The sequence below is a fragment of the Varanus komodoensis genome, unplaced genomic scaffold (assembly GCF_004798865.1).
Source record: "Varanus komodoensis strain SLA01 unplaced genomic scaffold, ASM479886v1 scaffold13_1, whole genome shotgun sequence".
Lineage (NCBI taxonomy): Eukaryota > Metazoa > Chordata > Lepidosauria > Squamata > Varanidae > Varanus > Varanus komodoensis.
In genome coordinates, this window is record NW_025335408.1 from 2566660 (window position 1) to 2594214 (window position 27555).

The 27555-nt window shown below is 42.2% G+C and overlaps 1 protein-coding gene across 1 annotated transcript in view; it reads right to left on the reverse strand.

Annotated features, from left to right (window-relative positions):
- Window positions 1–26363, reverse strand: part of SLC16A7 (solute carrier family 16 member 7) — a 119188-nt gene extending 92825 nt beyond the window's left edge. The window contains exon 1 of the mRNA XM_044422896.1: window positions 26236–26363. The gene's annotated coding sequence lies outside the window, so the exon portion shown is untranslated. The remainder of the gene's footprint in view (window positions 1–26235) is intronic.
- Window positions 26364–27555: the final 1192 nt, after the last annotated feature.

Here is a 27555-nt window from a genome sequence, read left to right on the forward strand (position 1 = left end):
CTATTTCATAAAACCAGTAATGCCCTTCATAAGCCATAAAGCAAGCAAAAGTCCAGCCTATTTTCAGGAATAAAGAATTAAGCAACTAGCTTTCCAAACTCATATATTTGGCAATTCATTTGTCAAGGCTGCAAAATAACACAACCTTTTTGTTAATTACAAACATTTCATCATTACAGAAAGTCACGTTTCATTAATTAATCAAAGGTATTGCCAACTTGATGAAACAGGTAGAAGTTGATTAATTTATGATTTTTTTCCTCTTGATTACTTTTCATGAAACTAGGTTTTCTAATTTAGGCAAAGGCTTTGCTTAATTGATCAATCAGGAAAGCACTGTCAGTTTCAAGATGCAATAAATATTTTCCCTAATTCAAAAATAAATCACTTTCACAAACGCAGAACAAAAACTATTTTAACAGAAATAAAACTTGAAGGGACATCTGTTAAATGGTTAAGACTTGTATTTCAACCCACCAATATGCAGGTTTCTATCATCATCTGTAACAGCAGTAAAAAGTGTTGCATCCAACTTAGTCATGCGGAAAAGAATGGAAGTTATAGGATTAAATATTATTTTAAAGACCTATGACTGAAAGTGCCTGTACATATAACTCAAAAGACCATATATATATATATATATATATATATATATATATATATATAAATAAAATACTTTAAAGCGAATAATCATACTAATATTACAAAGCATCACATACATCCAATTGCTGTTTTAGAGTGAATACTTCATGTTGATTTATTTGAATATCCAACCTTGTCTGTTATCTTAAAGTAAAACTGGGAAAAAAGTGTTACATTACCTGGCAGAAGACTGCTGTCCAAAGACAATAATTAAGTTTCCTGGCTATAGAGGCTGTACAGTTTGAGCATTTAAAGCCCTGTTGTAATCCTGATTGGCCAGAAATTTAAAGTGGGGGAAGCATGCTGTTTGATTGTTTGTTTTAGACAACCCATTGCATACCTAAAAGTTATCCCAGATTGCTAAAATGCAGACTGTTGTAAGGATTATTTCAATGCTACTTTAAAAATGTAGTCATTTATGAAAAACATGGATTTTTAAATAAAGAGAAAGAGCTGATTAGAAGATTTGTATTTTCTTTCTTTAAAAACATTGTACAGTATGATTATAAGAAGACTGATTCAGTGTTTTAGAATAATCTTCAGTTGAGAAAGCAACATGGACATAGCACAGGAAATATTTTTATAACTTCTGCTATGTACAGAAATAAATGAAATTTTTATTTTCTTCTATAACAGGCATTATATCCTCCAGGGCTGCAAGGTTTCAGGCAAGGTGGCATTTTTACTCAAGAATTTAAGAGCTCTTTCAGGCAGACCTTATAAGAAAAGGAGTTCTGCCAAAATCTTTAGAAGTTAATAGAGTAAGGAACAAGTCTTACTATGAGTAAAATATCAATATACTTTTGTGAGATTTCCTGTGAAACGGGTTCGCTGAGTCATTTCAACACTACAGAATTATAGTGTTTGTGGCATATGGTGAAGACACTGATCCTGTTGACCTAAGGAAATATGTCCACCTTGTACTATGGTAGCAATGGAAACATTCTGTGATAACCCAATTCCTTGTTTTGTATCAGTGATCCTATCATGGAAGAACAGGTGACTGCACTCTTGCTTCAGCACTGGGAAAGCCAATTTTATCATGAACAACATGACTTGCTTCCATGAGCAAAGGAGGGTCAGGGTTGCTGCAAGCCCTCTGCACCCAGCCCTGTAGTCTGCAAGAGATCTCAACAGCTCCAAACACCAGCATAGCCTTTCACAAAGAAGGATGGATGGTCATCTCTCCTTGCATATCATAGCAGGTGGGGTGCAACTTTCCCCATACACTTTCCCCATAAAGAATTTGCCACTTTGGAGAAGCCAAAGGTCTCTCCTATACCTTCAGGCACTGTCTTGATAGGAGAAATGAAGTATGTTGAAAATTTTACCATCAATGATTTCTAAAACTGGGCCCTAATAAATAACAGTTTCTAGGAAGGAGTCGAAAGCCTATCTGGTGTGAAGCACAGGCCATCCAGAAAGACTGACGGATTGTTTCCTCATCAGTCATAAACAGGAAGCAAATCATTGCTTATGCTAGCTCAGCATTTGACAACTTGTGCTATCTTTTCCAATTGCCAAGCTTGCACTCGAAAATGGAAACCTCACAGTCAACTCCACCATTCTTCATTTGGATGCTGTGGACTTAATGCTGTTATCTTGCTTTTATTGTAAACTTCCTTGGAAGTCATTGTCATGACTGGAAAACATTCGCTAGAATTAACTATAGAAATACACTCTAAATGAGGCTGTCTTTGGACATCATTTGGAAGCCTTGGCTGGTTCAAAATAGAAGCACAAGGTTGTTAACTGAGGGCATCTACATATGTACTTCTGAAGTTTTTTTTTTTTACATTATTGGGTAGTATTCAAATCTGGCACTATTGTCCTTGCCTCACATAAACCAAGGCTTGCACAATTTATCAGGAAAATGCAGCTAATGGCTACTGAAACTTGATAGCTAAACAGGGGCCATTCCCTCTACACATACCACAAAATACCCATTGAGTTTGACTTTTAGGACCCTAAACTGTCTGCGACCAAGTTCCTGAAGAACAATTTTGGCCTGCTAAGCACTGATGTGTTTTCATTCTGTGTTTCCCCATCAGACATATGGCGGTGGACATGAATTTTGCCATCAGGATTATGGAAGACACGTCTGCCTAGTTTCATCTTTGTTCAGGTTTAGGCTGGCTAAGGAAACATATTTATTCCAACCAGCTTTGGGATGTCTGTTCATGTAGTAGCCATAGTTCTAAGCATGGTGTGTTGAGTTGGTCTTATTAATGGTTTGAAGGTTCTTGTTCTGTTTTTAAATAAATAACATTTTGTCTTTGATAATATTTCCAGTTAGTTGCTTTGTAATGAAGTCTTTAAAATAGGATTAAAGTGCTGTAAATGAATGGATAAGCTTTGTCAATAATCCAAAAATACCCTATTGTGTACTTGGATGGATGAGAAAAACAGGAAACACCCTAAGCTGAAGTTATCTACACTTTAAAAACATGGAAATGACAGATCAATTTACCCAAGCAACCCAACTTTCTTTGAAAGAAGACAGCGCACAATATATAATTATCACAAATGATGCAGTGCCCATCTTTGTGACAGGTTGGAAATGGTAGACCAGAGAGAGCCTGGAGAATCAAGGCTTCCCCATCTGTTCTTCCCCTTCCTCATATTCCATCTTGAACATTCTGTGATAAAGGACCTTATGAAATCATGTTTATTTATAGCTAGAGGAGAAATCTGGACAGCAGAAGGTGCAGTGCTGAAAGGAACCAGCAAGTGTCCCTTTCACTTATAATCTTTCCTGGAAGGAAAAAGAAAAGCATATGGGGTAAACATTGCAATGAAATCTACAAGCATACATGTGAAACATGACAGTACTGGTTCATATTAATGAATAGTAACCATCGTTGAATGTTGTTTAGTTTCCCTACCATATACACTAGAGGGGGGCAGGGGTTATGCTTACAATTTTTAACTTGCAGGGCCAGCCCTATCATCAGGAAGAGTAAGGTGACTGCTTCAGACATGATTTCTAAAAACATAGGATAGCAAATGGCTATTTACTGCATTATTACTGTACTGTTACTATCAGAGCAGAGAGGTGCTTATGAAAATAACTTTGCTGGCACCAGGCACTATACAACCTGACAAACGTGCATGCATTGCTCTACCCTACACAGAGATCGATTCAAGTGAGAGTGCTTGCAAGGAAGAAAGGTTAACAGGTCAGGACTGGTACAGGTATGACAAATTTCTGTCTTCTACTTTGGGGAGATTCCGGGTAGGCCAGATCTTGTGAAATCTCATCACTGGCACATATTTGGGCACAGTGCAGCCTGGATCTTCCTGTTAAATGATCTGAATCATCTGGCAACAGGGAAAGTGGGGCAACTCCAGTCACACCTGGTTTTAGGTTTGACTGCAACCCTGCCTGCTTCTAAGTAAAATACATTCAGATCATGCAGCTCCACTGTCACAAGAAGATCTGTTTATTCTTGTTTAGCATGTACATTCAGGATTACACTAAGCAATGATAGTCATCATTTCCATGTTAGGATCTGTGCAGGTACTGTCTTAGGTTCTGAAATGATTGCAAACTGTTTGTTATCTATCAGACTCTTTCCAGCAATGCTGCCCCTCGATTGTTAGTCAACTGCGGTAAGAGATGGCCTGAGCCATCTGCATCATAAAAGAGGGAGTCTTTGCAGAGGACTCTCGGCCCTGGTAAATCCCATGTTCCACTGCTTTTGGAATTGTTCTGGAAAAGCAGCTTAATAACAACAGTAATGGCTGCACTGAGTGCACTAATGGCTGGATGTATCATCAAAGATCCATTAAGGCACAGTTCAACAGAGAGCCAACCGAATGCCAGTAAGTCATCTAATGCTGCCAGAATTCAAATTCATGTAAGGATATTTCATGGAAAACTTTCTGATGATAAGGTGGAGTGGAAGATTCAGGCTCTGGATGGAGAAACAGTGAAATAGAGGTTAGAGGAGTGTCATGGTTGAGAAACATTACAGCTATCTAAAGAAAAAGAAAACTTTATTGAGCAAAGGACTTGTTGATGAATTATTCACATGGCTCTAATACAAGCAGCTGAAGATCTATTAGCTTAGATAACAACTGTGATGCCAGAATTGAGTAATAAGACCTAACGGGGCATTAGAGAGTTTAATAACAAGATGTTTGAGTGTGTTAAGTAGGACAAAGGTTATAGCTTAAACAATAGAGAATATTTTATTTTCTAGTGGTACGTAAAAAAATAATATGAACACTATGGGAGATCAATAATAATATAAAATAGAACAGAGTTATCAAAGATAGGAAGACCAATATAAAAGGACCGTGTCAATAACAACACAAGATCGCAGTACAATGGACTTTTCCACTTATAACGGGCACAATCCTCAATCTGGATAGTTAATCCAGGATAGTTGAAAGGTTCCCAATATATCACTATACACAAGTGATATATTGGAAATCTTGTTCCAGCTCAACATCCCTGAACTTACCAAGAGTTATTTCAGAAGTCATTCCAGGTGAAATAAAGACACATAGCAGCAAGCCACCATATGTCCACATGATATGCTACATAACTGGCCTCTGTAGCTTCTTTAACAGACCACTAAAATTTCTCTCAGACTATTATGAACAGAGAAACTACATGCCAAGCTACTTTCTCATTACACTCTCAGAGTTGAGGCCTCAGATTTGACTATTTGAGAAGGTGACAAAATCAGTTCTATAAACATCCCAGCCTGGGCTCAACCAGACTGTTTTGACTTCCATTTCCACCAGCATCATCCAAGATAGCCAGTGGTCAAGCTTCAGTCCTGGAAATTGTAGTTCAAAGCATCAGGAGCACACCAGATCAGTAAAGACCCATCATCCACCAGTTGGATGTCAAGACAATGTGCACCAGCTATCATATTTGTCAAACATTATTTATGTCCTGGTTGAAATGTATAATGCAACAACAGCCTTTAAGAAGGTAGTTACAAGCAAGTAATGAAGAACATTTCCATACACATAATGATATAAATTCCTGGACTGTACTCACAGGCAGATGCCTTAGAATATGATCGAGACACCTTGCTCTGAATATTTTCTAGATATTGAGACTTCCTAGGATTCGAGGCATGCTCGAAAACAGCAACTATACAGTACAATCAACTACTGAATGTGACCCAGACAAGTTCAGTGCCACAGGCCATCAGGACACCAGGACTCAACTGGATGGGTGACTTAAATGTTGTGAACTGTCCAGATAGCTTTGGCTATGGACAGTATAGAAATGTGATATAAATATTAATTAAGGAATGGGAGTTCAATTCATTTGACTGAATCAATTGACTAGTCTTGAGCAACTGAAAAGGGTGCCACCAACTAATACAGCACTGAAGGTTACAAAAGCATAGAATTATTTTTGTAAACTGCAAAAAAACATAGGCAGCAGGCATCATTTTGGAAGAAGCATCCTCCTTTTCTGGCACACATCAGAGAATCCTTCTTCTAAAACAGTGCCAAATGCAACATACCACATATAATTAAAAACTCAAATCACACTTTAATCCCCAAGCTTGGAGTTGGGCCTACAAATTCTCCTATGGCTGTGTGGACTCTGTGTAGCAGTCATTAATATGTACTGTTAATATATCAATTAATGGATTTTCTGAGTGGCCAGAAATGCGAAAAGAAATTAAGTCAATGAGGCATGTGGGCAGTGGCTAGAACTCTTCTTGCAAGCAGAATGTCACAGTGTCCATTATCCAGATTCGTGCATGTGATGCTGCAGTATATTTGTCTTATAATTTGTGTCTCGAGATAGAATTTTTTAGAAGCTTCCCAGCACAATGATTTAGACTCAGTTCAGATGTCATGCTCCCAAACAGATACCAATCAAAGATGATTGGGAAAGTTCATGCATTTGTACAGTCCTTCACATCACAGCTCCCCTATCTCAGCTTTGTCTGTCTCATCTTTGGCAAATATTAATTATAGCTCAGTGGTACATCTAAACCAGCATCACCATAACCACCTTTGAGCATAGTTAGACCCTAATCTAGAAATGAAAACCAGTGTCAGTCTCTTGTTTAGATGCTAACTCTGGTTGGTTGTAGCCCTGTTTTGCCATTTCAGGAATAATGATGAAGGAACTAGCAAAACAAGAGTACATGGATAAAGAAGAATCACCAGTCCTAGGAACCATCTGACTCTCAAACAACAGCTTGGTAATCAGGGACTATGATGTCTGAACTGGTCCTTCACCACTAAATTACACCAGCTATGTCTGTCTGAATTGACTCAAAATAATTACACAGAACCATATGAGTTTTGAAAATGTCTATTCTAGTATGAAGGCAGGTCACCATTTCTTATGTCTTCCTCTTGCTACTTTTATCACCTTTCTACTTCAAATAAAAAGGTGATGTCAATGGACAAATTCCCTGACACATGGACTCACTAATCCCTAAGAGAAAGTGAAGGAAAGATGCATAGACTTCTGAAGAAAGCCTGTTTCTCTTCTGGAGTGGGAACAGTTTCTCAGGGTTTCCTTCTAGCTGAGAAAGTAGACAGTCTATTTCTCTCCACAGCAGGATCCAAATAAACATTGTTGCAGGTGAGGAAGTAAATAGATGGATTTTCCTGTGTCGGAGTCAAAAGAGCAAAATGTCATCACTCTTGGTGGTGGGAGTTCAACCAAACACAAGAACTTCCGTCCTCAGCAGGACATGGCTCAAAAATCCAGGTCCACCCTTTTAACAAAACAAATACAAAGAATTCCTTTCTCTGTAGGTTGTTGTGGGGGGCAGGGGCAAAAGGTTAATGAACATGACAGGAATTGAGTAACACAATTGAAGTTTTTCATTGAAGCAGTGTGAATTATTGAGAAACCAACAATTCTAGTTGGCTATTTCCAGCACACATCGTTATCTCTGCTTACATCTGAAGAATAATGGCAATCCCAGAAGAAACCCACCCTTTCCATCACTACTTCTTGATTGTTCACATTGTTAAAAGGCTTGCTGTGACAGTAATCCTGGAAATAGTCGAGGCCTTTTTTCTTACTTCAACTGATCTTGTTCACAGAAATGGTATAGAGACCAGATACAGTGTACATAAGTGTTTTGTCCTCTTGCCCTTTCTCCATTTACTTGACTCAAATCTCATCATTCACAATCCTTTGTAAAATTGAAGAGGACATTTTGGTCCAGCCTATCAATCTAATGGTCATGGATCTGGAATTCTGTTCCAGGGAGAACCATGTATGTGTGCTTTGACCAGGACATACACAATAATGAGTTACAGTACAATTAATACTGAGTTCCAAATGCTGCATTAACCAGCCCTAAAACTATTGCACCATGTATTCCAGTGAATGGATTTCTACAGATTTATTTAGTTTTGCACATCCTGGTCAATTCTCCTCCTAATCACTAGATAAGATTTTAAGCAGGACAACAGCAGAGTCTCTATCTCATACAAATATTTGTTTAGCCTATTATTCTTTCAAAACTTACAGTGTAAACTATTTCAGGGGTGAGGGAATTAAAAAGAAACGCTTTAATCTTGGGACATTGATTATCAGCAGTAGTGCCAGTGGTGTTGTTGAAATAATGCTTGAGCATTAAGCAATGGTCTGACGCTGTAATAGATCTTAGTTTTACCTTCTGCCAATAACTTGTCTTTTCATAGCCAACTTAAGAGCTCCGGTCTGTAATCTGAGAAGGATTCTCATCAGTTATATGATCAGTGTCTGATAATTTCCAATATGCCAAATATTTCAAATAAGCCTATTTTAACAGAAATGCAATTGACTTTTATCCCATATAGAAAATTAGGAATATATCCCATTAATGAGAGCCAAGAATTTTTATGCAGATGTAATTCTCAGTGAGTTCCTTTGAATTTCTTCAAGACAGATGAGCAGTTGATAGCCTTCAGTGGCCTGTTCCTACTTGGAAGCAAGTTCTGTGAGCAAATGGAACCTTACACAGATCCGGTGATTCTTTGTGAACCTGAATATCCACTGTTCATTTGAAAAAGCTGTGGTTATACAGATGTGGATTAGAATCAGCAGCAACAAATTCAGTTTCACAGCACTGGTTGTCAAAAATATGACTCCAGTATAGATGGACTTTTTGCTTTTGGTTTAAAGGCAACCATTTTACTTCATTTCCCAAAGAGCCTCCTTTTAGTCTGTAGAAGCCAGCCTACAACTATTGCCAACCAAACATGCTATTTTCTACAATGTCACAGAGTTCCTCTTATGGATCTCAATATATATGTCATCTATTATGTATTTATTGTATTTACAGTATTAGTCTACTGTTCTATATCTAGACAGATTTGGAAGCAGTGTATGGTTAAAGGTTGTTTTTTAAAAAACCTAAAAATATAAATAGTTGCATGTAGAATTAAGAATGGTTTCCTGGAAAAAAGACGTCTTCAGCAGATTCTGAATACAGTGTTGGTTTCTGTCTGACCTCCAGATGAAGGAAAGAAGTTTTATCAAAATGGGACTTCCACACTGATCAGTCTTTTCTGGTAGACTCCGGATGGGCAACAGGTCTTTGTGGAATTACCAAGTGGATGTCCTTAAATGACCTCAGAGATAGGCAACTTCCAACTGTGTGTTAGACATTATTCTACCTTCCTATGTTTTCATGTTCCTTAATTTTACTTTACCTTCTGATTTGTGCTAAATAATCACTTTAATTTCATACATTATATGTTCTATTTTTATATTCCTGATTTTCCTCCTCTTTTCAGTTTTCTTTTTCCTGTCATTAATGTACTTATTCACTAGTTCCTTCATTCATTAAAGCTGACAGGCAAAAGAAATGTCCAGTGCCACCATTTAGATGGTGACAAGTATCAGGTTTTAAGCCACTTCCTAAAGGCCTGGAAGAAAGGACAGAAAAGGGAAAATGAGGACAGAAAATCAACTAGGACACAGACTATACTGTGCTCATTTACATGGAAGAGAATGACTTCTGCACTGATTGACGACAATGATTAGAATAATAATAGATACTGCCTGTTCAACCCTTTCATATATATGATTATTGTTCTACTCAAAATATCTTCAAGAAATTTGTGTCAAACAAAGGGACTGGTTCATTATAAAGATGGAAAAGAAAAGGTTCCCAAGTTGGAAAGGAGAAAAGGGAATATTTCTTACCTCACCAATGCAAAGCTAATAACAATTTCTCATCAAAGAAAACTGGGAATGTTGGAGCAGGATCCAGTCCATCCTGTGCATTTACACGATCCAGCTCTAGCTAAATGGTAAGTTAGGGGTTCTACAAGCAGCTGCAAATGAGTGGAAATGCCTGTTTCCAAAATGGGAATGGTCAAATGATCAAATGCTGTTTTGGTCAAATCCAGAAACAATGTTGCTTTTTGAGCCACCATCTTCTGTTGCATGCACTGACTTGCTCAACAATTCAATAGGGATCACTATGGCAGGCTTGCCCTAGGTTCCCCAGGTCACCCATCTATATTGAGTAAATGTGTACTTTAGGTAGAGATGTCCTATTCCTGGAAACTGTAAAGCCACAGAAAACTACTGCCTTCTGGATTTTTCAGGGAAAAACACACAGAAAAGGCAACAAGCGAAAAGTATTTTTAGTCCTTTTTAATAGACCTGAAATCACTTTGTGACTATTTTATAGGTTGTCAGCATGTTCTCCTTATGCAAAGTGTTCATATCCTACCAAACCACTGTATAATTATTTGCTGTCTTTTCTTGTCAAACACTCAGTGATTTGTGATGTCTCTTCAGGTTTCTCTACATGAGGGGTTGACTGAGGTTTCTTCTTCCATTGTTCACAACAATGTGAAAAAAACCTTCAAACTTCAGGGAGTGAGAGATCACAAGGGTACAATAAATGCCTCATATGGAGAAAGACTTTCACTGACCTAAGCCTGAAAGTTCGGTTCAAAAAAGCAGCACTGGGATAAGCCAATGCTACTCCATCACATTTGGTGGCAATGGTGAGATAACATACAGTGTTACTTTCATAGCTGAGTTTTAGATTAGAACTATATTAATTGATTGCCATACCTTCTAAGCCAAGAATCCTAAATCTCTTAGAACACAACCCAAACTCTCAAGAGTGTACATTTTCTTCTATATTATGTTATGGTGACTATACACACATTTTGAGAATCTGAGCATGGCTTGGAACATTTCTAAATATATGTCAGTACATTATATCAATATTTTTTTCACAAGGAATGGAAAAATATTTTTGGAATCTTGCAAAGAGAAATATTGTTCCCTATGGCTTAATTATTTTCAGATTTTCCAATTTCTAATCTTACTTTCAGAAGTTTTATTCCTTGATTTTTGGAAATCATTTGGCAGGGAGTAAAAGCTGAGTAGTAGTACTTTTTATTTATTTATTAAAACATTTTTATGCCACCCCATTCGCCGAAGCCTCGGGATGGCTTACAACTTTGTCTTAACTATTTTATTTATTAGCTTTAAAATGTTTCATAATTCAAAGCTGTTTAATTTTTCAGAAAAAAATAACCCTGAAAAGCTGGGGTGGGTGGGGGAATAATTTATTCCCTACTTTTTTCTGGGAGCTTTTTTCCCAGGCCTTCACATCCCTTATTTCTATGTTTAGATAGAAAAAGTCCTACAATTCCCAGCATTCCCCAGTCAGCCATGTATTTCGGGAATTGTAGGACTTTGTTCCCCCTAAACATGCATATCATTCCTTTAGAGACACATCATTTTAGAATGATACAAAGATTAAATATCTGTAGTGCATGCTTCATATGAAGGACATTGTAGTTAACCACTGAGGAATAGGACTGCATTCTCATCTCACTATGCACAGTAGAAAAAAATAACAATCCCTAATGGGTACTTAACTTAAATTCAGCTAGATAATTATCAGGTATATTTGTGTTAAATACCTTGCTAGGCTTAACAATTGCTTCTTGCACATTCTGCTTAGTTTACATTTGTGGAAAATAAAATAGATCAATGACCTGCTAATGATTTGGTATTCTTGCTCACTTGGGCTATTATAGCTATGATTACAAAATTTCCAACACTATGAAGGTAACTTCTACCTGGCAAATTGTGCTTTTAACCAACAGTTCAAATAACAATTCCTAATTTGCCAAACAGAACCAACAGGGAAACAATTCATTTCTTGTTCACTGACTCTTGACACTATTTCAGTAAGACCAAAGGACAGCTACAAGTAAATACTGTTTCACTAGAAATAAACTGGAATAATTTGTTCCACAGTTTTGTTCAATGCCATCACACTAATCTAATATTCCCAGAAAGCTTTCAAATCTTTCCATGAGCTCCCATTGTTAAAAAGAATGCAGGAAAGATACAGTAGCAATTCATGACTCTTCATCATTACATTCTCTATTTTACAAACTCTATTGGGTTGACTCAATAGCCCTTAGGATCCACTGAAGCATGTCCATTCATTTCCATGTGAATTAACTTTTTACCCGATATCTATGTCTTAAGTGGGCATTTTGATCTTTGTTCTTTGCTTTTAATAAAGGGATACATTATTGAAATATGTCTCTCTGCTGAGTTATTTACGGGTTCCTTATCGATACTTGCGATACCTTGAAAAGCATGTACAGTATATGTATTGGCGTCGCAAATCTTTGCTAGGGAGTTTGACAAGAAAAAGCATAAAATAATGATGCATTTGTTTTGCAAGAAACTGATTGTATCCTTGCAGAAAGAGAACATACCGAGAACCTGTAAAATAGCATGAAGGTAGCTGCAGTTTTGTGTGTTGGATATAAAGTAAGCCTGGAACTGCAAAGGACACTGTTTCATGACCCTTGAAGAAGGATAGAATACAAATGTAATAAATAAATCATGCATCATGAGTTAAATGATGGGGGAAATGTCTTGTCTTGAAAATACATCTACTTCCTGTGAACACCATCAGGACTTTTTAACAGTATTAACCTGCCATACAATGTTGGGAAGTCAGTCTCTAAAAAAATGATTGTTTTGCTAGAGGATTGAGAAGATCTGGGGTCTGAAAGCTTCTTGGAAACATCAGTAGTTCTGTACTCAAGCCCCAACCCACCCCAGCTCAGGGATGTGTCTAGTTTCCAAGTGAGTGGAATCTATATTAGCTTTACAGATAGTTACTCAAGCCAAGAGCCATTCCTTCCCCAGACACATCTTCCCAACCCCAATCTAGAGATGAACAATGCTGCACTTCTTTATTTGCATGGAAATCTATTTAAAAATAAACATGCAACAGAAGGGAAGAACTCACATCCCAACACAAGTTCATGAAGGGCAAGTGGAAGTTCTTTGTTCATAGGTCTTAACATACCATGGGTAAGCTTGCAAAAAATAAGTTAAAAGTAGATAGACTAAGGAGAAGATAACTCCTAAGAGAGTCAAATCATAATGATTTTATTTATCATATATCAGTACCACAGACACAGATTGGAATGTGATCATATACTTGAAGGACTTCCATGAGGGAGAGACATGGGAACCATGACATCAGAAGATTTAGAAAAAACACTGCTCCAATTTCTTCATACCTTCTTAGCCAAGAAGACACAAAGAAACCAGAGATGGTCAACTCTTTCCAATTTCTTGGTTTTTCATTTCTTCCATAATGTTAAAGCAATTCTAACCTGTTTTTGCATATTAGTGACATGCTTGGAGGCCAAGACAAACATTTTATTTGCATTTCTCAAGATTTACACATTTTTGTACACACTTCTTAAAATGAACACACTTTTGTTCATATTTTACTTTCACATATACACATTTTAACAAGCAGTTTATGCTTTAAAACAAAGGGGTTGTGTGGTCACTTTCTCACAGTATATGCAGTTTTGCAAACAGTTTCAACTTAGATCTGAATAGCAAAACTCTGAAAATGTGTGGAAACAGGTGTACAACTGTTTCCCAGTACAAGTATAGGTTGGGGAGGTAAGAATCTGGTGAGTTTGCATGAAAATCTGTTGTTATATTTTGTGCTGTCAGGTTGTCTCTGATTTATGGCAACCCTATGAATGAAAGTTCCCCAAAATGTTGTCCTTGCTCAGTTCTTGTAAATACACTACAGTATAACTGAACAAATTTCTCACCCTTCCCTAAAGAAAGATAAACTTGACTGTTCATTGCTTCTAAAGCTTAGCCCTCAGCTAGCAACAATGGCTGGCTTTTACTAGGTCATTGGAATCAATGAAGAAGCCAAAAGTCCATGGGCATCATGTGTACTGTAGGAATTAAAGACACAGAAGGAAATCAGAGAAAGATCTTGGGCTCACATCCCAGCAGGGGTCTACTGACAAGAACCCACTGGACTTGCTCCTACTCTTCACCACTGAATGAGACCTGCTTGTTGCCTGCCTGGCCCAGACTGTGGTGGTGGGGATGGGGTGGTGGGAAGAAGGTGCAGCAGATGGCAGATGCTCCTGCACCCATGGATGGAGCCTTGCTCAGGCACTCTCTCCCATCTGCTGTTAGGTGGGAACAGATACTGCCATGTTAGGGCAGATGCAAATCAGCCAGGTGCTCATCCTAAGGCAAGGAAGATAGATCCATGTTTGCAGCCCGATATGCTGACATCCAGATCAAGCTCTCTGCAGTGGTATGCGTGAGGTAAGCAGCAGCATTTCACAAGCAGGATCCCTATATGGGCTGCTCTATCATTCAGTTTGCCTGATGGGAGCCAAATGAAGCAGGGAAGGAGAGGCAAAGGCAACATCCAAATGATAACAAATGGTGTCAAGATGAAGTATAACACCTGCAATGCAAGACACATTGTCCTTCCTGCTATCTACATGCGGCACAATACATGCTGGGCAGCAGGGTCTAATTTCCCAGAAATGCCCAAGCATGTGAATTCCCAAGCCAAAATAAGGTTCCGATACATCCAAGTCCTGCAATTCCATTCCTTAGGAGTAGTACCTACACAGTGATCTTTCTTAGGTGGCAGTAATAAGGTCAGAAACACAGACTTGGCCAGTTACTGAGAGCAGCTTTTTTAGCTAGATAAATAAGAAAGTGTTTGTGGGGAAACCAAGACCTTATAAAGAGTGATTTTTGTCTAAAGTGCAAAAACAATCGGCTAGATGTTGTGACCTAAAAGGTTAACAGGTAAGTCAGGAATAGCAACACAAAGGATTCAATTCACCCAGAAGCATTACTCTTTTGTTTTTTGGCAGCAGAGGAGACAGGAAGTTCTAATTTTTTCATGCTTTCCTTGCCAGCCCTAACTACTCAGAAAGAAGAGGATTTACACAATAACTAAAATAAAAACAAAAAAATCAGAAACAGATTCTGCAGTGCAGTGTTGTTTTTAACAAGTGGAGCATCTACTCATGGGACAAAGCAGTATGAGCTTACCACTTTGCTTATACTTTATGCAGTGTGAAATGCCTTTTTAAAATTCCTCTAGTACACTTATTAAGAAGTACAAAGCTGATGGCTCCATTTCCCTTTGTGTTTTGCAGTGAACCAGTTAAACTCACCGGATGCACACTCTTTGGATCTTTCCGGCTTGGGTAACTTTTATGAAGTGAGAATTCAAGCTGCCCTCAAATGATGCCAGGAACAAGCTTCCCCTCCTTCTCTCCAGGCATAACAACTCTGATCTCTTCTGCATCAAACACCTTTTAAGGACATCATTCATACTCTCTACACCTTGAGATAGGTAGCACCAAACTTGTCCCTAATTCAAGCACTTGTTGAGAAGAGCTCTTTTAGACCTCTGGATGGAAATTCTGGCCCACAATGTGTTCTCCTTACTGAGGTTAACGTGAAGCATTCGAGGCGTTCATTGCTGACTTGCAGCTGACATTAAAGGAATTTCTAAGCAGTCACTGAGGTCTTATGCAATTCATGTTGCTATAAACAAGACACTAGGAATAAATTCAGACTCTATAGTTACAGAAAAACAAGAGATTACTCTCTTGATATACCTAATGTTTCATTGTGCGTGTTTGTAGTGCTCCATTTTGCATGGCATTTTACCAGGAAAGGGCAAAAAACTCATTTTCATTAGCAAAATTGGTAAGAATCCAGCTGTTGCAGAAACTCTTCCAGGGCAGAGGTACTGTTCGGCAAATAGAGTACTGTGGGAATAATCAGCCACTGTTGCTGATGAGAGCGTAAGAATTCCCACCTTCAAATACTCTCACCCCAAGGCTGCAAAGCTGTGCACCCTGCCCCGAGAATGACTCTCATGGAGTTCAGCTAAGGGCACAACACAGTACAGTACCATCCCTTTGCACAAAGGAGACTTGGGCAGCTGCATCTTGCTCATGGGCACACGAGTTGCATGGAAGCAAGGGTTTCTCCATTTGCTCTAGTAAGACTTCTGCTCTTGCACTTCTGCATGTGTGCAGTGCTGTCTCTAACAGAGACACGACCAGAAAAGGCCCTAGAGCACTGATCCAGATGAATGCTTAGGGAAACCTTAAGGCAATTTCCAGTTCTCCACCACCTCCCTCCAAATGAATTAGGTACCAAATAAGCGGCATGGGGAAAGGTGCCTTAAAGAAAGAACCTTGCTGTTATGGGCTCTACACATTATGAAGGTCCACACTTGCTTTGCTCTCATTCCCATTACACCCTGCTCCCCACCAATTTGGTCGTCACCAACATTACCTGCACGTCTACTAAGCAAGAAATTTCAGACACCTGTACAGGGTTCTTATTGGTGGCTGCCTGCTTTTCCTATGGAGGAAAGCATGCCCAATCGCATTCTTGATACAAGAAAGTAGCTCTGCATTGTGCTCCTTGCTTGCTCCCCTTGACAAACAGCAACTGCTTCCAAGTCAGCAGAGGATGCCCACCCCTCTTCTCATCACTGCCTCCTTGCCTGAGATGCTTCTGCTGAAAAGTGGCCTGAAACCACAAGGCTTGCTGTGTGTGTACTTATCATGTGGCCTTCTGGCATCCCAGACCTGTCAAGCTGCTCCGGGACAAACGTCTCCTCCTTCCCTCCAGGCATAATCGCTTTGCCCTTTTCAGCTACAAGCACCTTTTAAGGCCGGTATTCACAGTATCTGTACCTAGAGACAAGTGGTACTGACCTTGTCCCTAATTCAAGCAATTCAGAAGGCATCACAAGTCTCAGGAAAAGGCCACATTCTAGGATGGCAGCATCAGAAGAATACACACTGGCTAGATTTCCTTGGTTCTGCACTTGTAACTATGCAATACTTTGCATGTTTTCTGTAAACAAAACAGAATCTGCTGAAGTGAGGGAGTTGAAGAAGGAGCAAATTATACTTTCTATTAATCATGTCCATGAACTGTCTTTTTTAAAAAAAAATCATGCAAGTCTGCATATTTCTGATCTGGATCAGGACCATGGTGCTTCAGGAAACAAGGGCTTAAGCTTTCTGCATAAACCTGTTTTCTCCTTCAAAATCTCTTTCAACCACACACAAAAAAGACTCCAATTCCAACTCAGCCAATTCCCTTCTGGGGAGGAAGGAGGGCTTTTTCTGGGGCGGGGGGTGGGTGGGAAGCAGGCACAGGGTATTTTTAAACCTTTTCTCCCAAAGCATCACAATCCCCATCCAGATCAGGACCATATGGGCTTACATTAAAGAAGAATAACAGGCTGAACTATACCAACACAACTGATAGAAAATACATTTTGCTGCTAGCATATGGGGAAAATCAGAACATAATTAGAATACAGCAAGATCAAATGTAGTTTAGTGCTTTGCTCTAACTTGAATTTAGGTGAGAACAAGCTTCTGCTGGGCAACAGACATGATTCCTGTAGACCATCTGGAGGAATCTTTAAGAGTGGTGGGCACAGCTGAGACCAGGGAACTTCATGCTCTGGGAAGGCAAATTTCTCCCACTTTGTGGTTGATAAGGGAGAACCTGGAGTGGCTCAGGGATTTGCATATCTGCTGCAAAAATAATAATGTGTTCAGAGAGCAGCAATATTCTCATTCAGTCTGTGCATGCCCCTGGCTAACTGCTAAATCCATTCCAGATGACACAATTCCCCTGGATATTTCCTCAGACTTGAATGATTCACCCTGAACTCTGCCAGAATATTTTGGACTGGAACTCACTGGCTTATCTGGAAAAAATAGAAGAGCGGGGGTAGAGGGTGGAAAAGTAAGTGGCCCTCAGTACACATACATTTATACACAGTTTGTGCCTTGATTTCTCAACTACAGATTGAATATCCAACTGATAAATCACCAGTTCCATCTATCAATTCTGGCTTTTGAATTGCATGCTGTTTCTGCTCCATGCAGTTTTTTTCTAGCCTTCTAACCCTACTAATCACACCTGGGATTCCCGATTATTTAGTCTTTAATGTGAGAGATTTGTGTTAAGGATCCACAGTTGATGCACACACAGTTTCTCCAGATATTGCAGAAAGTAAAGTTCACAATCAGCAATGAAGGAAAAGAAGAGCAATATAAGATGCAGAAGAGAACAACAAGAGAAAGTAAGCAGCTGGCCCTCAATATACCTATATTATCAAACTCTATACAGATGTAGTGTTAATACTTGCTGAACCATAAGCCTGGCCTACTGCAGAAGATGGAAAGCACCTAAAGGCAAATGATCTGGGAAGAGAGATAAGGGACAAGCAAGAAAATACAAAGATGTACAAATTAGTTCAAAGGCACATTTTACAAAGCCACATGAACTATGACAGTATTGTACCATAGCACAGGCAGAAATCTGGAAATGAATTGATTAGCATAATAAAATCTTGAGTAGTCTGCCTGCCCAAATATACAAAACTAAGCCATTTGAGGCCCTTTATTTTCTTAAGGAAAGATATGCATTTCCTTTCCACGTATAAAAGCTTCCTTGGCTGGTCACCTGAAAGGCAAAATCTTTTTTACTAAAGATATGCTGATATTAGTTTTTCTAATCATATGTCTGTCTCTATAGGTTCTACAGTTATGAACCATGTGATTTCATCCTTCTCTGACACACTGTTCATGCCAATACAAGTTTCTGCATGTCTAAATATGGATCCTGAGCTTTCACTAAAGTCCCAGGTGGATTTGATGGCTAGGAGTGCCTTTTATCAGCTTAGGTTGATTTCCCAGCTGCATCCCTCTCTGGAGAGACAAAGCCTGACCACAGTTACTCATTCACTGGTAAGCTCCCTCCTCAATTACTGCAATGCACTCTACCTGGCGCTGCCTTTGGAGATGGCCTAGAAACTGCAACTGATCCAGAAGAGGGCCGTGTGGTTGTTGCCCAGGTCTGGTGTTTGTGATCACATTATGCCAATCTTTCTCTAGCATCACTGTGTTCCATTTACAACCCAGGCCCAATTCAAAATGCTTAAAATAAAATTGAAAGCCAAAACTGCATGGGGTCAGGTTACCTGAAGGATTTATTTATTTATTTATTTATTTATTTATTTATTTATTTATTTAAGCATTTCTATGCCGCCCCATTCGCCGAAGCCTCGGGGCAGCTCACAACATTAAGTTAAAATACAAACATTAAGTTAAAATGTTTGTAAAATGCAAACATTAAGTTAAAATATAAAAAATAACAATATAAAATTGCCTTTCTCCACATGTTCCTGTCCAACCATCTGAGACTCTCCTACATGAGCCCACTTCTAAAGAAATAAGGGGAGTGTTGGCCTGAAGGGAACTTTTCCATTGCAACACCCCACCTTTGGAATGTGCTTCTCACGGAGGTGTGCCCTGGTACCATCCTTGCTGTCTTTTCAGCACCAGGCTAAGACCTTTTTATTTAAGAAATATTTTTTAAAGGATAGCTGTTTTAACTGTGTTAGTAAGAGCTGCTCAGTGCTAGAATTCTTTTCATATAGTGCTGTTGCCAAACCCATTATTGTATTGGTTTTTATTATGATGCTTTACTCTTTTAAATAGTTTTAAATTTATTTATAATTGTTTATTTACTATAATTGTAACCTGCTTGGAGAGCCCTATGTGCTAATGTGGCAGTATAGAAATGTATAAATAAATAAGTAGAAAGCTTAAACATTTCACTCAAGAGTAAGTCTCACGGACTTCAATAGAACCAATTTTACTTTCACATAAATGTTGGTAGGAAAGAAAGCTTCATGTGCAAAGCACATCACATGACTGGTTTCCTGAAATTTACAAAAAACAGCAAGTTTGAAACTATACACAAAATATTAATAGCTAAAATTAGACATGGAATTATGACATCCATGGTTCTATACTTCATAACATACATATCGCCTTAAAATAAAAACACTACCAGAGTCATAAGAATATATGAGAAGCAGCAAAACTAAGGCTTGCCACATACTCTCCTTCATTTAACATTGCCTTTCCCCCTTTGACTTTTTTTGCATTTGGTTTCTTGCTAAAGCTTATAAAACTTACAGCAGTAATTTGTGTATTTTACTAAGTTGGGCCGTGAGCCCAAGTACAATTGCATAAGACTGTCAATGGGTGCAGCCTTTGGATGCAATCCATATGCCTTTAGTTCAAGACAGCCTTGTCGATAGAGAGTCAACATTACTTCCCTGTGAGTGTACTCATTAAAAGAAATGAACCTCAGATTAGGAGATAAAAGTTTTCAAGGTGTCCCAACACTGGTACTAGATCAGGGCAAAAGCCAAGATTCTTAAAACAGCAAGACTCATGTCAGCCAGCAAATAGAAAAGGTGTTACACAGACAATGCATTTCTCCAGGTACAGCTAGCAAAAACACTCCACTGACAAGACAAACCTATGTAATGAATGCATACGTTACTCACATGCCTAAGAACTTCTTCTCCGCTGTGACTTTCTGCTTGGCTGCTTTGAAACTCAGGACTTTCAGCCCTATGGGATGACCTTCCAGGGCCCGCCTGGCATTTTGCCACTTGCAACACCTTCCCATTTCAAGTAGGACCACCTTGAGTCCACAGACTCAAGGTGGACTAGCAGGAGACTCACACTTCCATATACTTCTGCTGTCCCTGTAGTTGGCAATGGGAAGTGTCCTCTATTGCACATGAAGGCAACAGGCCAGGCAAGGGAGCCCTGGGCACATGCTGGGGATGCTCAGATGCTTAGCTAGCATCTCTTGCTACTTCACTCTACAAGCAGGGCCAGCCCCCCAGCCCGTCCTATTTGTTGTTATGCGATTATCTGAGGAGTCTCTGGCTGTGAAGGTGGATGCAGGCACATTCCTAGCCCAGGACTGCAAGCCTGCTTTGGTCCCCCACCTGCAGCTTGCCCATCATTTGCCCTACAGAACACTAAATGTGGCAAGATTCTCATAGAAGTTGCTGCCTTTCCATATGAAGTCATCACAAGCATCTCTTCTGGTGTGGCCCACTTTGACTGGCAAAAGCTCTTCAGGATTGCACAGACAGAGAACTTTCACTGTAATGTGGAGTGAGATGCTTTGGAGATGCCTCGGATTGAACCACAAAACTTTCCATATAGAGGCATGTGCTCTGCCACTAAGCTGCGGCTTTTCCCTGTGTGACAGTCTGCAGTGCATGGAGGATTCTCTCTTCAGCACCACAGGCTAGCACAGAACTGTTCCATTTGATGTAGGAGGAATTCGTATGCAATGAGTTGTACTATGTCCTACATAGGAAGCATGGAGAAGACCATCAGACCATCCCTTGGGTTCAATGGGTCAGACTATCTCTTGGGTTCAATGTCACATCAGGGTGTTGGACCAATGGGCAGATTCAACCTACCTCTGTGGTACCTTCTGTCCAGGCTTTTTCCCATTCTAAAAATTGGAATCTCTTCCCTAAGGCTCAATTACTGTCGGTTAAGTGCTTTCAGCTAAAATGTATGCTGACATTTACAGTTTTGGCCCTGCTCCTTTAGCCATGTCCACTAGTGAAATACAGGCTCCAGGAAGTTCTCCAAGTTAGAATTCTGTCCTCGGGCTAAAAGAAATCCTGCATGCTACTCTAAAGTGAAATATGTCTGGGCTATGTGGGGTTAATCAGAGGGAAGGCTATTTACTTTCACAACCACAGAGAAGCTCTGCCAGTTGCTCACATTTTTATAGTTGAATATTAGCACATAAATAGCTTTGGGATCTATGCCTGGGGGTGATCATTAGTTCCACTGCACCCCTACAGAGATGTTTACATTGATTATCATGTGTGTACCACTCTACTTTCACCCATGAAACTCAGCAAGTACTTTATTGATTTATTTTGTCTTGACTGAAGTTGAATTTTCAAGTACCTGAAAATAATTACATGCTACAATCAGATATTAATTCTTACAGAGACCCAAAGCAAGGGTGTAACTTAAACTAACATTTTTATCATGGCCTCTCTTACCCCTTTTATAAGCTTTTGTTTGGACATGCAAAAGCTATTAAGTAGTAATAACCTTTAATTATTTATCCTCTTTTAATAAACCTACCTTCTTTCCCTTGATCATTTAGTGATTTTGATCATATTCTCCCCACCATGCTATGAGATTGAGAGGCCTCTCCTAAATCTTACTCACTGGCAGTATTCACACAAAAAATGTCCTAGACCATGCTGGCTGGGAACTGTAGGGCTTCTTTTCTATCCAAACATACATAGGATTGTGCCCTCAACCAAAAACTTGCTGGCATTTTGAACTTGCCCACCACTGCCAGCTCCAAGAGCTTCTCTGAAATGGAGTTTTGCCTCTGGCTAAAAGACTTTCAAGTCCCCTGATATAAAAGAAGAGCAGGTATCATATCACTTCAAATTCCATGTATGAACATATCTAGTTAAATTTGAAGATCTGCAGATATTTGAAGGCTTTTCTCCATGACATACAGCTAAGGCAGGTAAGGCCTACCCTTCAAATGGTTCATTTATATGTACTCGAATCTAAAGTTGTCTGATAATTAAAAATAAAAAATGTGGATTCTATAAAAACAGAAAGTCCAGATCACACATACCTTAAATAGGGTAGCCATCTGTGGGACTACAAAGTTCTAAACCAATTAAGACCATTTAGGCCTCAAGGGAATCATCTTAGCTCACTGATTCCTGAGGAACAAGTGAGATTCATCAGCATTTTGCATGGTGGAGAGGGCTTCCACTGAACCTATGCCATGAATACAACAAACAACGAAAAGAATGATCCAAATGCCTTTGCCTAGTTAATTTGTATGATTAATTGTATGAAAGATTTAGAAACTGCCTTTTAGCGAGAAACTCAATTAAATCATAATCAGCCCAACAATCAAAGGTAGCAATTGAAAACAGTTAACCTCTTATTTGCAGGAATATGAAATAAAGACTTGTCACAATTATAGGCCAAGGCAAGGGCTGTAATGCCTGAAGGACTATAGTGAGGCCTAGTGAAAAGGTATTAGAGCAGGGCTCCACAACTAGGGAACCAGTATTGAGCAGGCTGTGATCCTCATGCCCACTTGCTGAACTACTCACAGGTAGGTGCACAGAAGTGCCCTCACTGTTGATCACAACAGGTTGGTGTGGAAAGAAATAATCATTGCTCCCAGGACTAAATCTGTTTTTTAAAAGATAGAAGTTGTCATCCCTCTGGGAGGAATGGATTCTGACCGCACAATAGCCCACACTCAGTTTTTGAGCGTAGGATGAATGTGGGTTGTTCCCAAATTGTGGGCTGTCTTGTTGTCAGAACTCAAGCAAGATAACAAACTGTGGAGATCAACCCACAGGTCACAACACTACAAACCACTGATTCCCTTTGTGGTTAAAAGCCATGACTTATTAACACAACTGTATATAGACTGGGTTTTTGGTACTGTCCATGGGGTTTACCAAATTGTGGTGCTGGAGAAGACTCCTGAGAGTTCCTTGGACTGCAAAGGAATCAAACCAGTCAATCTTAAAGGAAATCAACCTCACTGCTCTTTAGATACTGAAGATGAAAGTCAAATACTTTGGCCACCTAATAAGAAAGAACAACTCACTGGAGAAGACACTGATGCTAGGAACGATTGATGGCAAAAGGAAAAGGGGACGGCAGAGGATGAGGTGGCTAGAAGGAGTCACTGGGGCAGTGGGTGTGGGTTTGGGTGGATTCTGAGGGACGGTGGAGGACAGAACCTGGAGGAATGCTCTCCATGGGGTCATAGTGGGTCAGGCATGACTTTGTGACTAAACAACAAAAACATAGACAAGCTAACCTATCATTCAACAACAATTATGTTGTCTGAACTCAGCTATCTTACCCTGAAAACGTAATTCCAGAACAACTAAGAATTAGTGTGCTGAAATAAGCTTGCCATTAGTAGCTCTTACAGAAAGGTAGAGCAAAAGAAGAAAGTTAAATGCGAACATACTGGTTTGGGTACCAATGAAATAAATGTGGATATTCCAGGAAAAACTTGACTTTTTTGTTTTTTACACATACCCAAGTAACATCAATTTGTGAGAAGGTCCTTCCTAAAGTCTTTAAGACGCGCATAATGCATGGGAGGAAATACAACACAAATCTAACTTGTCTACTCCGAAGTCATAATGAACTGAATAGGACTTAATCCTAGATATGTAGCAGTTTGTGCCACAACGGCATATGCCTGCCTTCCCCAAGCTGGTGCTCTCCAGATGTGCCCCACTACAACCTCCACAGTTCCAAGTCTGATAAAATCATGGTGCTCTAGACTTGTACGAGTTGCAGTCCAACACATCTAGAATGGATCAGGTTGGAGAGAACTGCCACAGGATTCCTTCTTCTCCGTCGCCAGATCTTTGGAGCTTCCTCATGCGGCAGCTCCATTGTTTTTGGACAGCTCCAAAGCGCCACGGGCGAAGGGCGAAGAATCCCTGCCAGGGCCCTGGGGCTGAGCTAGCAAGGCATGCGGCAGCATCGGCGAAGAACCCCGACGCTCTCCACCGACCGAGATCCCGGCAGCAGAGGCTCACCGCACGTGGCTTCTGCCTGCATCCGACGCCGGCAAGAACCAACCGGCTGCAGCTGGCCCGGCCAAGCCTCACCCCGCTGGGCGCCCCTCCCTCCTCCCTGCGCAGACAGATCCGCTTCCTGCCTCCTTCCTCGGCCGCGAAGGCTCCCTTTCGGCAGCCGGCGAGGGCGTTCCCATTGGCCGCGGCCGAGGTGGGGCCTTGGAAACGGGAAGACGCTTCACCCTAGGCGCAAGGCGAAGCGCCGCCTGCTCGCGGCCCTGCCTGGCTTGTCTATAGCAGCCTCGGTGGGCTCCAGCATCGCGGGTCACACCCCCGCTCGCTCGCCCGCTCCCTCCTCGGGGATTTGAAGGCGAACGAAGCCCAGCCTTACGGAGCCAGCCCGGCGCGGACCCAGCATGAACAGCCTCCCCACCCCTCCCCAGCGCGGCCTCCGTTGCACAGGAGGAGCCTTGAGCTGGATAAAGAGACACGCGCGTGATGCCGCCATCGATGCCGCGCCACCCACTCCCGCTCCTCCTGCGGCAGCGCAGCCCCGAAGGCGCAGCACGAACTTATTGGCTCCGGGTGACGCACGCACACGCACACCGGCTGAGCTTCTAGCTCTGCGCTCGAGCGCCTGCACACCCGGCTTGTGCCATGCGGTCACATCCCATGCACCTTCAGTTCAGTGCGCCTACTCTGAGTAGGAGTACCACGGGACGAAATCCCCCTGCCCAGGCGCCAAGCCCAGCTTCGCGACTGGCCACCTCCAGAACCATCTCCAACCCCACGGCCCCAATTCAGGACGACCCACGTTCAAAATGGCTTCTTGGGGCTGGGAGAAGAGAAAGACCGCGCAACCTTGCTTCGCTCCAGCGGCCTCCCTCTGCAAGCGCTTGCTCTTTAACCGAGCGCGGGGGAAGAGGACCCAGAGGAGCTGCAGGGATGGCGCTGGACCTGGTGGGTGGCGGGCACTGCATGAGTTGGGCCTGGGTGGGGTGGGAGGGGAAAAAGGCTTCATCCCGATTGACTGCATCGTGCCCAGTGTGATATTTCGGGGTTACGTGGGGTTGGCTGGGAGGTTGGGGGAAGGGGCGGCCGTGTGCATCACGACTGACGCATGGGTCGGTGTGTGTGACTTTTTTAGATGGATGACATCGGTCACTTTTGGATGGGCGTGCGTGTGGCGGGGCTAGAGTGTTGTGCGCTGACAGCTCGTTTCGCCACCTGAATCCAAGGGCGAGCGGTCCCGCAGGGACGGGCGCGGGAAGGTTGTCTTTGGTCGTTTCTCTTGCTCATGATAACGTTGGCCCGGCATCAGTTCTTGGAACTGCGGTTTAGTGGTAGGCATCCTTTGTCTCTCCCGCGCGCACACCCGCAACATCTAAAAGCCCCCCCCCCCCTGCGCGCGTGTGTGATGCGTCCACATGGTTGCACCTCATCCAAACCGGCACACTCCCGCGGCGGCAGAGGCGACGAGCACAGACGCAGACGCTTCTTCTTCGCGGTCCGCGCCTGCCAAGCAGCACCCAGGCGGGCTACACCATTCCTACACAGTGCTGGCTGCGGCGCCCTCCAAGGACGGCAGCGGCGGCAGAAGCGGCGGCGGCGGCAGCGGCAGCAGCAGCAGCGGCAGCAGGTACAGAAACACAAAGCGGCCGACCATGCGCGTGGCTAGCCCAGCGTATTCGCAGGCTCGCCACTGAGAGCACCCTTTTGCCTACATCCCGGGAAAAGCCCTGCCCAAGCTGCGCCAAGATTGCAAAGAAGAAAAAGGATGAAACCGCCACTGCGTGGATCCGTTTTACGTTACCTGCTCTCTCCCTCTGTCTCTTGCTCTCTAGCCTGGGTGGGCGGGTGGTGGCTAGGTGGGCTGGTTCTAAGCGTCCAGCCGCCGCCGCCGCCGGCTCCCGCTGCCTGTCACTGGCTGGCTGGGATTATTTATTTATTTCCCGTGACGTGGCCTGCTCGAGGCGGCCCAGGAGGAGGCGGCACGAGGACGAGGGGCCTTCGGTGCCGCCGGCTGAGGCGGGAGGGACGCGGAGGCCGCGGTGGCGGCGCCTTGCGGGCTTGCGCTCTGCTCTTGCCTGCCCGCTGCGGCGCGGAGGGATTGGTGTCAAGGGCAGCCCGGCGCTCGCGCAGCATCAGGCGCCTTCGCTACGTGGGGCGGAGGCTGCCCGAGCTCGAGAAAGCGCGCGGGGGGTGGGAGAGACGGCCGCGGGGAGGCGCCTGGCGCTCGGCTGCGCTCTTCCTTCCCCTCGGGTGGCTCAAGAAGAGGAAAGCGCGCGGAGTGGGCTGGCGAAGACTCGGGGACGGAAGCGCGGGGCGGAACTGGGCGATCCATGGCCAAGCCGGCTGCTGCCTGCCTGCCTGCCGACTTCGAGATCAAGCACGCCTAGAAGCGAAAAGAGCAAGAACCTGCTCAGCGCTGCCGCTCTTATTGGGGAGGAGAAGCAGCTGTTCCTAAGATGAGCCGCGTGGGATAAGACCAAGGTCCAGCTAATCCAGCCTTCTGTTCACACAGCAGTGCCCAGGAAAGCCACAAGTGGGGCAGAAGCGCAAGCAGCTCTCTGCTGCCCCTGTTCCCCCATCTCTGGTGCACCTTGCAGTACAGCCTCTGCAACCGAAACAGCAGGTAGCCATCCAGACTGGTTTCCAGCACAAAAGGTGCAATTGCCTTTCAAGCTGTCCAAATTGATGGCCGTCACTACACCTTGGGATGTGAATTTCATAGTTTAACTAGGCACTGTGCGAAGAAGCCCTTCCATTTATCTGTCCTGAATCATCTTCATAGTGGTGAGGAGCCCAGTGAGACCAGTCCTCTGTTTCACCAGCCATCAGTTGGGGACCAGGCCCAGTGGGACCAGTCCTCCAGAGCTGGTGACTGTGGCTCCCAGGAGAGAGAGGTGTCACTGAACAGTGTGCAGAGGGGTCTAGTTTTCCAAGTGAGGGATCAGAGCGTGCAGTCAGCCACCATCCCTTGCCTGACCCTTGCAAGTGTGGAGAAAAGGGCTGCAGTTCCTTCCTTCTGTTCGCCAGCTGTCCCTGAATGGCTTTGGCTTCCTGGGTTGGCTCTCCATCAAAGCTCCCTTCAGAGGGAGAAATATCCTGCTGGCAGGAATGTGCCTGGAGG